This window comes from Ambystoma mexicanum, chromosome 6q (genome assembly GCF_040938575.1).
Source record: "Ambystoma mexicanum isolate Mex_15411 chromosome 6q, UKY_AmexF1_1, whole genome shotgun sequence".
Taxonomy (NCBI): domain Eukaryota; kingdom Metazoa; phylum Chordata; class Amphibia; order Caudata; family Ambystomatidae; genus Ambystoma; species Ambystoma mexicanum.
In genome coordinates this window covers 972,542,704-972,555,826 of record NC_090937.1, presented here as the reverse complement: position 1 = coordinate 972,555,826, position 13,123 = coordinate 972,542,704, and positions in this window count along the sequence as shown.

Genomic DNA, 13,123 nt, shown 5'->3' with positions numbered 1-13,123 from the left:
TTAATGGGAGTTTTGAGATTGAGAGAATAGATAACTTGGAGAAGGTGTTGATAAGAAAGAAAGCACGTCCCGCAGCATTCAATATCCTTAGGGACTGAAGAAGGGAAGCTATGCTTCTTTGGAGAAGTAGAGAGAAACGTGCGCCCAGGCATAAATCAAAAACTGAAATAGCGGAAGAAAAGGAGGAGGAGGAGTGGACTGAGAGTCTGAGAAGGACAGGTAGACACGAACAGTTGAACATAGAAAGAATATACCCACAACGAGAATTGCATATGGCAGATGATTTAATAGAAAAAATCTTGACCGATACAAATCGGGGTCCAAGACCAGAAAATAAAACAAACGTGTCAGGAACAAAATGTTCAGCCTCCTCCTGTTGCCCAAACCCCGCGCACCTCCCAATTGTTCAAATCCTAGCACAACCGCAGACTGCGCACATAGCAATTCCCATTAGCCAGCCAGTACCACAACAGTCACTTCCTGTTCCTGTTATCCCATCCGCACCTCCCGCCCTAGAAACAGACACAGTCCCGTCCGCCCCACCCGCGGTTGAACTTGAAACTACAGAGGCGAGAGATGGGACTGTACAAAGTGGATGCACAAGAGTGACCCGCAGTGCGATCAGCACGGAGAGGAAGCGGGAATTGCAAGTTCACGCAGAGATGTATATAGATGGGAACGATGGGATGACAGCATTGGCCTCGATGTATGACTTCCGAAGAAGCAATGAAAGACAGGTAGTGTTGGAATGCATGGGTGAATATTTAGTGGGACGATGGAAACAGTTAATTGGGAAATTACCGCCACAGCGATTGTTAGATTTGAATGCATTAGCACATTGTAGAGAAAGAGATGAAGAAGTAAGGGAACATGTATATGGACTTTTTGAGCTTAAAAATGAACTTGATAATGAATATGCTGAAATGTTTACCCCACCTGGGTATAGAAGCAAGGACGTTGGGAAAGGGAGGACGCAAAAGGTGATTGTTGATGAGTTATTATTGTTAAAACAGGTGGGGGAGGATTTGAGAGCATGCTTATTGAAGACGAGAGTGCTACTTCAGCAAGTAGCGGGACACAACAGAGGGAGGGGGAACGCACAATGAAGGAGTAATTCAAATATGCATGGAGGACCGTTGGGACAGAATCAGTGTGCATAGTGCAAAGAGGAAGGGCACTGGAGAGCGCAATGCCCACATTTGCAAAATAGAACTGGGGGTGGTCAGAGAAGACAGCACCGGGGGCACCCAGGAGCAAATGGACCGAATTGAAATAATATGCAGCAGCACCAAAGTAACCAAGGAGGTCAGAATCAAGCTCAGCATCAGAACACTACCAACCAGAGTCAGGGCCAGAGTAACCAGCAACATGGGAATACCCAGAATGGGGCAGCTAGAGGAAGGGATGGGAACATTTTCAATACACAACAAAATGCGTATTACAGCAATAGCAGTGATCACATATCGGACGATGTGTTATTCCCTCAATAGGACAGCCCAAGACAGGGGTCGAAACCAGTGTCTATTCCCGTGAATCAGAAAGGACCCTATGTAGAGATGAGAGTTGGGGATACAGAGCACCATTTTCCTGTAGATACGGGAGCGCAGAAGTGTTTAATAGATCATCACTTGGTTCCAGATATACCACTGTCAGGGCAAAAGAATATTTCTGTAGGGTTCGCAGGTACACCAGTAATTAACCCAGTGTCCCAATCAGTCCCAGTAACAATAGGTCCATTTCCTGATCATTGTCCATTTCCCTTAACAGATAATTGTGGAGAAAACCTTTTGGGATTGAATTTATTGAAAAAACTAGGTGCAGTTATTCATTGCACTCCCGATGGTGTGTTTTTAACAATTTGGCCACAAGATGCACAGGTGTCTGAATTTTTGTCTAAACCCTTGCCAGGAGAGTTGAGTAAGGTGCCAATCTGTATATGGGCAATAAATGACAATGATGGGGATGCTTAAAGATAGAGCCAGTAAAAGTGATTTGAAAGAAGGGGTCACGCTGCCGCGTATTCCACAGTACAGAATTTCAGCTGACGGAGAGCAAGGATTGAAAAGGATTGTTTCAGATTTGGTGAAATTAGGGGTAATTGAGGAAATTGCAGGTAGTACATGCAACAGCCCCATTCTTCCGGTATACAAGAAAGGAGATAACGAGGTACCCTATCGTTTCATAATTGATCTGCGCACGTTAAACAAGGTAGTCGAACCTCAATTTCCCTTAGTGCCAGACGTCACCACCATTTTGACAATGATACCTGCATCAGCAGAATACTTTAGCGTGATTGATTTAAAGAATGCTTTCTTTAGCATTCCAGTGAGCAAGACAGTAGATATTTGTTCGCGTTCACTTTAGGAGGACGGTCATTCACATTCACACGCATTCCACAAGGATACACGAAAAGTCTGAGTATTTACAGCAGGGCATTGAAGGAACAACTAGATATGCTAGAGCTACCAACAGGTTGTGTATTGCTACAATATATAGACAATCTGTTGATCGCTGCAGACACAGAGAAGATTTGTAAAGAAAGTACCATTTTACTATTAACACACTTAGCAGTACATGGCCACAAAGCCAGCTTGAAAAAAAATTCAGTATTGTCGAAAGGAAGTGGCGTATTTGGGTTACTTACTTTCGAAAGAAGGGAGAAGGCTAACGCCAGAGCGAATAGAGAGCATTTCTGGTATGCCTATTCCAAAAACACAGAAAGGAATCAGAGCCATAATAGGCATGGCTTCTTATAGCCGGCAGTATATTGGAAACTTTGCATTAATTGTGAAACCAATGGTGGCATTGACGAAAAAGGATGCTGTGATGCCTTTGCAGTGGAATGAAGAATTTCCGAGAGCATTTGAGTTGTTGAAAATTGCATTATGTTCTGCTCCAGTTTTGGGCACACCAAATTATGAGAAGATTTTTAGACTGTTTGTATGCGAAAGTGAAGGATGGGCATTGGCTGTTTTGACACAGGAACAAGGTGGAAGAAATAGGCAGTGCGGCTATTTTTCTTCCGCGCTGGACCCTGTAGCGCGCGCACTGCCACGATGTTTGCGAACTGTTGCAGCGGCTGCTGCATCAGTGAAACAAACGGAAGGGATGGTATTGGGGCACACTTTAATTTTGATGGTGCCACATGCCATAGACGTTCTACTAAATAGAACACAGACGCACCACCTCACCTCTGCTAGACTGACTAGATATGAATTCATCTTATTTGCGCCCCACATCCAAATTATGAGGTGTAGCGCTTTGAATCCAGCAGAATTAATGCCACTGCCCACAGAGGAACTTGGTGACAACGAATGACCTCCCCATGATTGTTTAATGGTTACTGAGGAAGTAACAAAGGGGAGAGTTGATTTAAGTGACACCCAACAGAAAGAGCCAGATGGAGAGTTATTTTGTGACGGCTCTTGTTTTAAATTACCTGATGGCACATCAACTGCCGCCTACGCTATCACTACCCTATAGAGCATTGTAGAAAGCAAAAGAATCCCCTACAACTCGGCACAAGCCGCAGAAATAATAGCCTTGACCAGAGCCTGTGAGATTTCTGAGAATTTAAACGTGAACATATATACTGATAGCCAGTACGCCTTTTGCGTGTTTCATAACTTTGGCCGACTCTGGGCTGAGAGGGGTTTCTTGACATCACATGGGGCCAGAATCCAACATGGCCCTTTCATTGTACGATTGCTGTCTGCACTAACGTTTCCAAAGCACATAGCAATAGTGAAATGCGTGGCGCATAAAAGAGTGACATGTAAAGTGGGAGAGGGAAACGCATTTGCAGACAGGATTGCGAAACAAACTGCCGCTGATTTAAATACCAAAATGATGACAGTACAGTCAGAGGAAGTGCCTTGCATGATAGAAGATGGGATTGCCACTGTCAAAGAAATGCAGGCCGAAGCTACTGCTGATGAGATACAAGGGTGGGCTGAGGGCTCTGCTGAATTAAATTTGGAGGGTTGTTGGGTGGACAAGAGAACTAAAAACTGGATGTTGCCAAATTCCTATGTAAATGCAATGGTCACAATGGCCCACAGCCCTACCCACATATGTGCCAAGAAAATAATCCAGCATCTAGCTACGGTATGGGAGAATGTAAACATAAAAAAGAATGCAGAGAGGTTGGTCCAGAACTGCATCACGTGCTTACAGCACAATGTAGGAAAGGGAACGGTGACTCTGACAGGAAGTTTTGGCCCTCCCTCTATGCCTTTTGAGGTAATCCATTTTGATTTCATAGAAATGGAGCGATGCCAAAACTTGAAATATGTTCTAGTGGTAATATGTGCATTCAGCAAATGGGTGTAAGCATATCCTTTAAAGGACTGCACAGCAATGAGCACGGCAAAAGTAATGCTAAAGGAATATTTTTCCCGGTTCGGCCTGCCCCGTGTCATATGGTCAGATAACAGTCCACATTTTGTGGGCGCAGTGATATTACAGATATGTGCAGGTCTCCAGATTGATAAGCAATACCATAGTTCAAGACATCAAAGTTCGGCCGGTCTTATTAAACGCCATAATGAAATCTTAAAATCTAAGATCAGTAAGATATGTGCAGGAAGCAAGTTGGGTTGGGTGGACGCATTACCATTAGCGCTATTGTGCATGCGCACGTCAGTACAGGCAAGGACTGGGCTCTCCCCGTACGAAATTGTCATGGGGAGGCCGGCGAATGTTTGGTGTGCACCTCCGCCTAAGCGGCTTTGCGAAGTTGAGCATCCTGTGCTTAGTACTTATTGTGGCCTTTTAATACAAAAATTGCGTTTGATTCATCAGCAGGTGCAGGAGGCTTTACCTGTGAGGTATACTGGTCCGGGGCACGCGCTGGAGCCAGGAGACTGGGTGCTACTTAAAAACTTCAAACGAAAGACATCGTTAGCACCCAGATGGCGTGGCCCCTATCAAGTACTTCTGGCAACGCAAACGGCGATTCGTGTGGATGGGAGGAAGGCGTGGATCCATGCCACGCATGCTAAAAAGATCCCACTGCGGTGAAAGACTTGCCTGACCGAGACGACCAGAAAGAAACAGCAGCTCCAGAATCGAAAGAAACTGTTGCCAGTCCCTTACTACAGAATCTGCCTAAACCTGAAGTGAAGCTTGAAGCGAAGCCTGGAAGGATTGCTATAAAGGAGAAAGGGCAAAGAGTGCCCCAACGTTGGCCTGCTGAATCTGCATCACTGCGGGCAGACACAAAGCGTGTAGCACTTTGGCGCCCACCAGCATCTGCCATTGTGCCACTGCCTGAAATGAATTGTGCATCACCGCTGCGTCACCCACAGCCACTTGTTATTGAGCCACAAGACTCCGAGTTTGAGTCTGGGAGTGCACCGGCACTATTCATTGACCACACTGTACCAGGAGCTAAACGGTACAATCTGCGGCCTCGAAAGAAGGAGTGATCAAATCTGCATTTCATTGATCTTTCATCATTGCCTCAGGTTCCTATCACGGATGGAGAAGGAACTGGAGGTCTAGAGGAGAGAAACGTGAGAGTTGTGCAAATCGGGCAACTCAAGACTCGCGACTCCTCGGTGTGATCATAAAAATCCATGTGTCCGGAACCCGAGTGAACAAGCGGGGCGCACATGGTACAAAGGCAATTGATGCAAAAGGATCTTGCCTAAACGAGTGAGCAATCCAGGCTGCTAAGAACTGGCAGAATGAACTGTTGACATTTATCGAACTTATTACCATTCGGATGAGTGCCACAAGGAGAGATGTTCACGACGACCACTGCGGAAGAAGAAGGACTGTGAGTTAGAGAATGCCAGAACCAGCTTTAGCCTCCTCCTGCACCGCTGCTGATAACAAATTAGGTATAAAGACTGAAAAGTTAGAAAAAACACATTGCCGAAAAAACTGTATGCTGATCTTAACAATAGTTATGTGTGTTATGAGTATGTTAGCACCAATAATGACAGCGTTGATACTATGGTATGTGGAAGCAACGCACCCATTGAATATGCTCTTGCCGGTAAGTAATATCTCCACCACGGTAAGTAATATCTCCACCACTGAAAGCCCGGTTCATGTAATTACTTACACCTTGTCCCCAATGGAGGAGAGGCACAGAGACGGATATGGGAATAATACCCTATTGCTCATAATGAACATGACACATGCAATTTTAAAGAAAAATAATTGCTGGGTATGAGTCCATTTACCGCAGCATGCTGGGAAGGGAATAGGTTGGTATGTGCAGCCATTACCATTAAGTTCTGCATGCAATGCATCACTGAGTGCATTATTTTATGGGAAATGGAATAAGAGTGATACGGGTCAATTAGATAAAACAAACATGAATGAATTTGAGGAAATAATTATGAGACCCGTAGGCTGTTCTATATTTCATAAAGCACAAATGATAATCCAAAAACCTACGCCTAAACCTGTACGACGAGATAGATTGTCTCCACCATCCAAAACATCAGTAATCACGTTTCGTGTTAGAGCCGAAGAAAATAAAGATGCCATGCCCCCTTCCTATACAGTGAATTATAGCCCAATAACTGTCACTTTTTGCCTAAAGAAGAAAGGCTCCTATTCAGTAGGAACGTTTACTGGTTGCATGAATACAGCGGTTCTCAAAAGAGAAGTAGAACCAGTGGATGTAGGTGATCCTGTTTATTTTATATGCGGAGAAAAAGCGTATCCCTGGTTACCCAGAAACTGGGGAGGCACATGTTATTTGGGTCTACTGTTCCCAGGAGTGTTCCTCTTGGAGACAGCAGATGTAGCTAGGCTATCCAGACCTAGGCCGCGAAGAAGTACAGAAGGCGCTTTGATCACAGAAGACTTAACAAAATCATTCGTACCATTTCTGGCCCAAGCAATAAATTCCTATAACATAAGGCAACTGTCCAGAATAATAGAGAATACAATAAACATAACAACAGATATACTATACAACATGACGCTACAAGAAAAGGGGATTAGATTAATGATGTTGCAAAATAGAATGGCACTTGATGCAATCCTGATTGATCGTGGGGGGGTTTGCAAAATCGTGGGATCAGAGTGCTGCGTATTCGTAAATGACTCATCCCCTACGATTTTTGAAGCAATAAGAAAGTTACACGTCCTGAGTTTTGAACTCCATACCATGAATGGGAACTGGGAGGCAGGGTCCTGGTTCTGGGGGATATTACGTGCGTGGGTTTGGAGGTTAATTGCAATACTAGTAGTAGTGTTCGGAATATTTATGACTTGCTGTTGTTGCATACACTGTCTGCCCTAGTTTGCACTGAGATAAGTGAAGAGTGTATGCATATGGTAACCCAAAAACAAACATATGTCCAAGATCATAAGGATACTCATGAAATGAAAACAATAGAAGAATTCATGGCCATAAATATTGGTGAGAATGAAGACGCATATAGTGGCATGCAAGATTCAGGTTCAAATTCAAATTCAGATACTTCAGACACATCATCAGAGGAGGATGCAATGTATGGATAAGGCGTTTGGCAATCGGCCAAAAGGAGGGGTTTGTCAGTCTATAAAAATAGATACCTCTCACGACCAATGGCAATGTATCATATTGGCCGACGACCAACCGTCTCATGCACTAAACGTCAGAAATACAGACTCATAAATCTGACCAATGTGTGGCCATTTTGATGTAGCTAGAATCGCCATTTTGTTCTCTAACGTTTGCTCATTGCTTTTTGTTCAGAACTGCTTAGCCGAAAGCTTATTCTGCTTATTCTGCTTCACTGATTACTTTGTTGTTTAAAGCGAAAGAGCAAGGCCGCGAGGCTGGGAGTTATTCGTTGAAACATAACGTAGGCAGCCCCAGAGATGAATGCCCAATCTCCTCCCGCATATAGCCTTGGAGGAGAGCAACACTGCATTTAATCATTTCACTGATGCCAGTCAGTCTTGTTAATATGGTAGAAATGCTAGAAAGAAACAGCTAAAGGCTTGAATTATGCTTTTCTTACGGCCCCCCTTTCCTAAGCCCAGCAGAGCGTGCTGACTCCCAGGACACGAATAGCAAATAGGAGATAGCAAGGCCTGGAATGCGACTCTTCCCCCGTACGCAGCTTGCCTGCAAGAACAGAAGCACTATGTTCTGTTCAACAAAGAAATATGTCTCTAGACTCACAATGTTGCATATTGTTGCGAAAATAGATGTTTGATGGTGTCATATTCGTCGAAATTGTCAATCATCAGACCCAGTTCAAAGAAACTGTACAATGGGCGTAATGAACATGTCATGATTGATTGCAGGATGTCCATTTTGTATATATGTAACTGATGTACGTTATTTGCTCTCTTGCGTCCCTCGAGGTCTGGAGACACACGTCGCGGGGCGTGAGACCGAGTTGGCCAACTGAGACTATTTGCTTTGCAATAAACCCTAGCTTTTGGGAATACAACCTCTGGCGTGTCAGTTCGTGTGTGGTGATTTGCCTTGTTTCCACTACGCAAGGGTCCCATAGGGGCCCCTTCAGCCTCTGGCGGAAGGCCCGGAAAGTACAGTACAGGTGGTTGCTGTGCCTGCCCAGGCACCTACACAGGAACAGGCATCAGTGGGGCAGCTGGCATATTAGGACAGTGCTGGTACAGGATCCCCCATCGTGCAATATCCCGATGGTGGGGGTCCATGCGCAGTGTGGTCTGCTCTTGGCCAGGCAGGAGCACTATGGGAGTGGGCAGAGGAAATTGCTGCAGGGCCCTAGTCAGTGAGCAGGGGGTTGCACTCTACTGGCCGTCTGATTTGTATATCAGATTACTGTAGGGCACAAATTCCGATAACAGATCCTTGTGGAGTCTATGATACATGTATTATCATATTTTTTTGATTGTAGTCCCTTTTCAGGTGTGGTGGATTTTAAATCTGATCATCTATTTAGCGGAAGCAAATAAACACTCGAGGCGTAGATCCGCTGTATAGAAATGTGAGTGCCTGTTCTCAACCTAAGACACAAGTGGCATATTCCACTTTATGATGGCCGCCATTGTGCCCCAAAGTACCAACAATAGCCCAAATCGTACGGCCGGGATGACGTTACAGGATCACGTGACCCGATAAGACAGCAATGTAGAGAAATATCCAGTGCTTGTGCCTGTTTCAAAGAACAACTGCGCTGTAAAACTGGCGTTCGCTCATGGGAGTACTGATTTCCATTTCAGGTATGAGGATCGATTAGGCGTAACTGACCTACATATTTATACGAATGAACATGGACAATGGAAGGGTGGTTGTGTGTTTTTCAACACCCAGGTCCTTTTGACAAATGCTTCCATTTGATTTGTGTTTTGGATACGAGCCCACTCAAAGGGCAGTAACCGCGCAAGGCAGGGTTCCGTGTACAAGCAAGTGAGCACACTGCATTATGAAGACCGGAGGTCACAATAATCGCATTTAGGTGGGTGCCTGCCATGGGATTGGGCATAATTGTACTGCAAAATGAAATCACATGTACATAAAGGGTAGATGAATGGGAATGTATTGGACAACATACCACCCTTTTTGACCAATGTTTCGATCTGTTTTTGTTATAGAAATGAGTGCACTTAAAGGGCGGTAACAGCACAAGATAGCGTTCCGTGCTCAAGACGGATGAAAGACGAGACTGGTGATATCACATGAAGTAAAGTGACACATCTCAGAAAAGATGATAAGAAAGAATAAACTATATAGAATCTGATGAAGAAGTAAGAATCAAGTAAACTTTCATATATGGGATGATGATCATACATGTGAAGAGCATGGAAGAAACAGACAACCATTTCATAATTGTACAGACGCAGTAACGCAAGTAGACAAAGTAATCATAAGGCTCACTAAGAAGTGAATAGATTGCAGTGATGCGTCAAGGTATGTATATGCATAGCAATATGGAAGTTCCACATCGTATTTGGCCAAACTGGACCCCATGAATAGAAGGGCTGGAAAAGAGTAGCGCAGAAGAATTAGCCTGGCTGAAGATGGAAGAAGAATCAAAGAGGCCTGCCTGGCCCGGTGTCAAGGGATGAGACAGCCAAGAAACAAGTTAATTATAATGTAAAGAAACAATGGACAAGAAGGCGAGAGCCGAGCTCTTGTTAAGGTGCAGCGGAAGGACATTGAGTGCGAAGTTATATTCATTTAATATTATTACATACAACAACGAAGCTCAAAACATGGTCTCCAGTCACATGATTGGATAAAAATAGACTTTGAGCAGGATACAAGGAGACCAAAAGATAAGGTCATGCTCACACGCCCTTTTATTCCCAGGAACAGTGATACTCTTTAAGGGCAAGTTCAAAGACTAGTCTCATGGCAGACAGCTTGAGTGATGGTGGATGATGGGCTAATTGGATGGGGAGGCGAACCCACCAGCACCTGGGGTAACAGCTTGCATGCTGCTAATGAGTGGAATATTCCAGAATGGTACAAGCGTGCCAACCAATTATAAAGGGCCATGTACCAAAGAGCCCTATAGTTAGAGGTCCAATGAGACATTGTGTATTTTATGATGCTCACAATGACTTGCACTAGTGGTGGGCAGAGTTGCCCACCTGACAGTAGAGTCCCAATCACAGCACCAACCCTCATAGAAAGCATTTCTAGATGTCCCCCATTACCCAATCATAGACACATACATGTTTTCTCAGTTTGCCACATAGTGTGACATCCATAATGGAAAGTTTTTAGTATATAAAAGGGTTTTTTATGTTTTCCCCTCATCCGTCTTCACGTGCTCTTCAGGGATCCTTCCCAAGAGGCTGTCAGTTGTCTGGGGATACATAAAGAATGGCTTCCTCAATGGATACTTTGCTTCAAAGGCTGCTCGTATTATAGGCATCATTACAGGTGTCTTGCTTGTCCCTATTTCCGGTTCCCAACATATAGGAAATTTAGGGTCAGGACTTCCTGTAGAGGTTTTTAGCTCCTCCTCTGCACTCCCCTTTTTGGTTGATTCATTGACCACTCTCTCACCAGTGTATGCATCTAGACATCCTCTCTTGAAGAAGTTCTTCTTAGGAGTCCAGATCTTTATCACACCTTTCAAAGATCTTGCTGATTTCACATGTTCATCAACACTCAAGGTCATAAGACTACATTGTCCACTCGGGCTACAGTAGATCCACCTTCACACGTACTTCTTGTGGTCTCTTGGATACAGAAACTTTGTTCCCCAAGGTGCATGGATGCAAGCTTTTACACAGTCTCTGATTTTTTCATAAATCAGCTCATTAGGGTCAAATTCAGATTCAACATCGATCATAATCTCCATCCCTACTGCTTTCATTGCTGTCTTCTTGCACTGTGTGATTATTATCTTGATCACACAGAATCCAAACATTATCATCAGCAGTAATGCTCCAAGGAACTTGAAGATATTCACCATCCACTGTGGTACCTATGAGAAGATTGCTGCAAACCAACTGTCATCTGCAATATCTTACACTTCATCTTCCATCTTGGTATGTAGGGCTGTTAACAACGGTATGGCCTCTGTCAAGGGCCCATTCTTTTCATCATGAGCAGGTATGAATGTGCAACATGATTCTCCGATTTTGGCACAAACACCTCCATCCATGGCTGTTATCATGTCCAAGACATATTTATTCTGGACTGTCATGAGTCTTATGGCTCTGATCTCTTCTTTTATAGCATTGAATACCTTTATAGTAGTGTTGATCGTCTACAGGAGCTCCCATCTGGTTATCTGTAACCATTTGGCATTTGTCATCACCTGGATCCTGGGAATAAAGATTGTTGTGAATATTGCTGAAGTCTGGCTGAACAATCGATGTTCACATGGAATGGACTCAAAAGCGTCTATCGATTTAGCTGAGAAATAGTTCTCTCTTTTTGTTCTCTTGAGAATCTTAAGTGATCTCTTCTTCCTTAGATGAGCATCAGCCTTTGGAAATTCTCCTATGTTCAAGTCACTTTTAGGAATCACTAATGCTGGAACATTTGTATTTTGTATTTGTATTTGTTTATTATTTGTATCGTGCGCCTAACCCTGAGGTAACTGGGCGCTTGAAAACTTAAAGTTACAGACATGGATGGGCATACAGATTAGAAACAACAGGAATAAATAGGCCAGAAAAGGACCCTACGTATGGGTCAATAACTGGGATGCATGCAAGGGAGTACACTAGTAGGCTAGCTGCGATTGACCAAAGTGTAGACAAAGTATGGCAGGCCTAGTGATTACTTCTTACTGGTGAAGTTTGTTACTCAACCAGATTTTTATGCCGGCTTTGAAGGTGAGAAAGGAGGGTTCCTGTCGAAGGGGAATGGGGATGGAATTCCAACGCTTGGCAGCTTGGACTGGGAAGCTGGCTCCTCCTGCTGTTTTGGAAATTGTACTTTGGAGCACAGTCCCCCCCAGTTTCTGGGTAGCTTCATATAAGCTCTGGATCCACAGGCCCAGTAGTGGTCCATTATCACTACTGTCTCATTCTTCATTCCTGGTACATCAAAGATTCGTCCACATTGTTGGTTTTCTCCAACTGTTATTGTGCCATTGTTTTTGAAACATAATTCTGCACTTGCCAGGGGTACTATCTTTACTGGGCCTCCTATATATTCAACCCATGTCAGCAGTTTGGCAAGCTTCAGCCAGAGAGGTTTGCATCCCTTCTCCACATGCTCAATAACTGGTTTTTGAGGTCCAGTTACTGCCAATGCTCTGAATACGACTATGCCTTCTTCTCAGCCATCTGGTGAAAGTACTGTTCCCCAAATTTGCATTTGGCATCTCTCCTTGCATCTTTGTATTTCTTCATCAGTCTTTCCTTAGTAATTGTCATGATGCCTACACCCGGGCATCCAGACCAAGTCCAGCAACCCCGGAAGCAAGCATCATGTTACCCAGAGAAAGCCCAGCAACCCTTGTTAGGGGCTATATGAGTACAGTCCTGGCGTCTATGGCGCCAGGCTCATATGGGGGAACAGACCTGGCGCCATAGGCGCCAGGCTCATATGTTAAAACTTACCTGATGCAGACCATGCTGCAAGAGATCAAAGCCCATGTGAGGCTTGGAAGGGACTACTTTACCTAGGGACTATTTTGTTACTTGGGTGTGGTTGTGGAGGAATACTTACCTGGGACTACTTTGAAGGCTATTTAAACCACGCCCG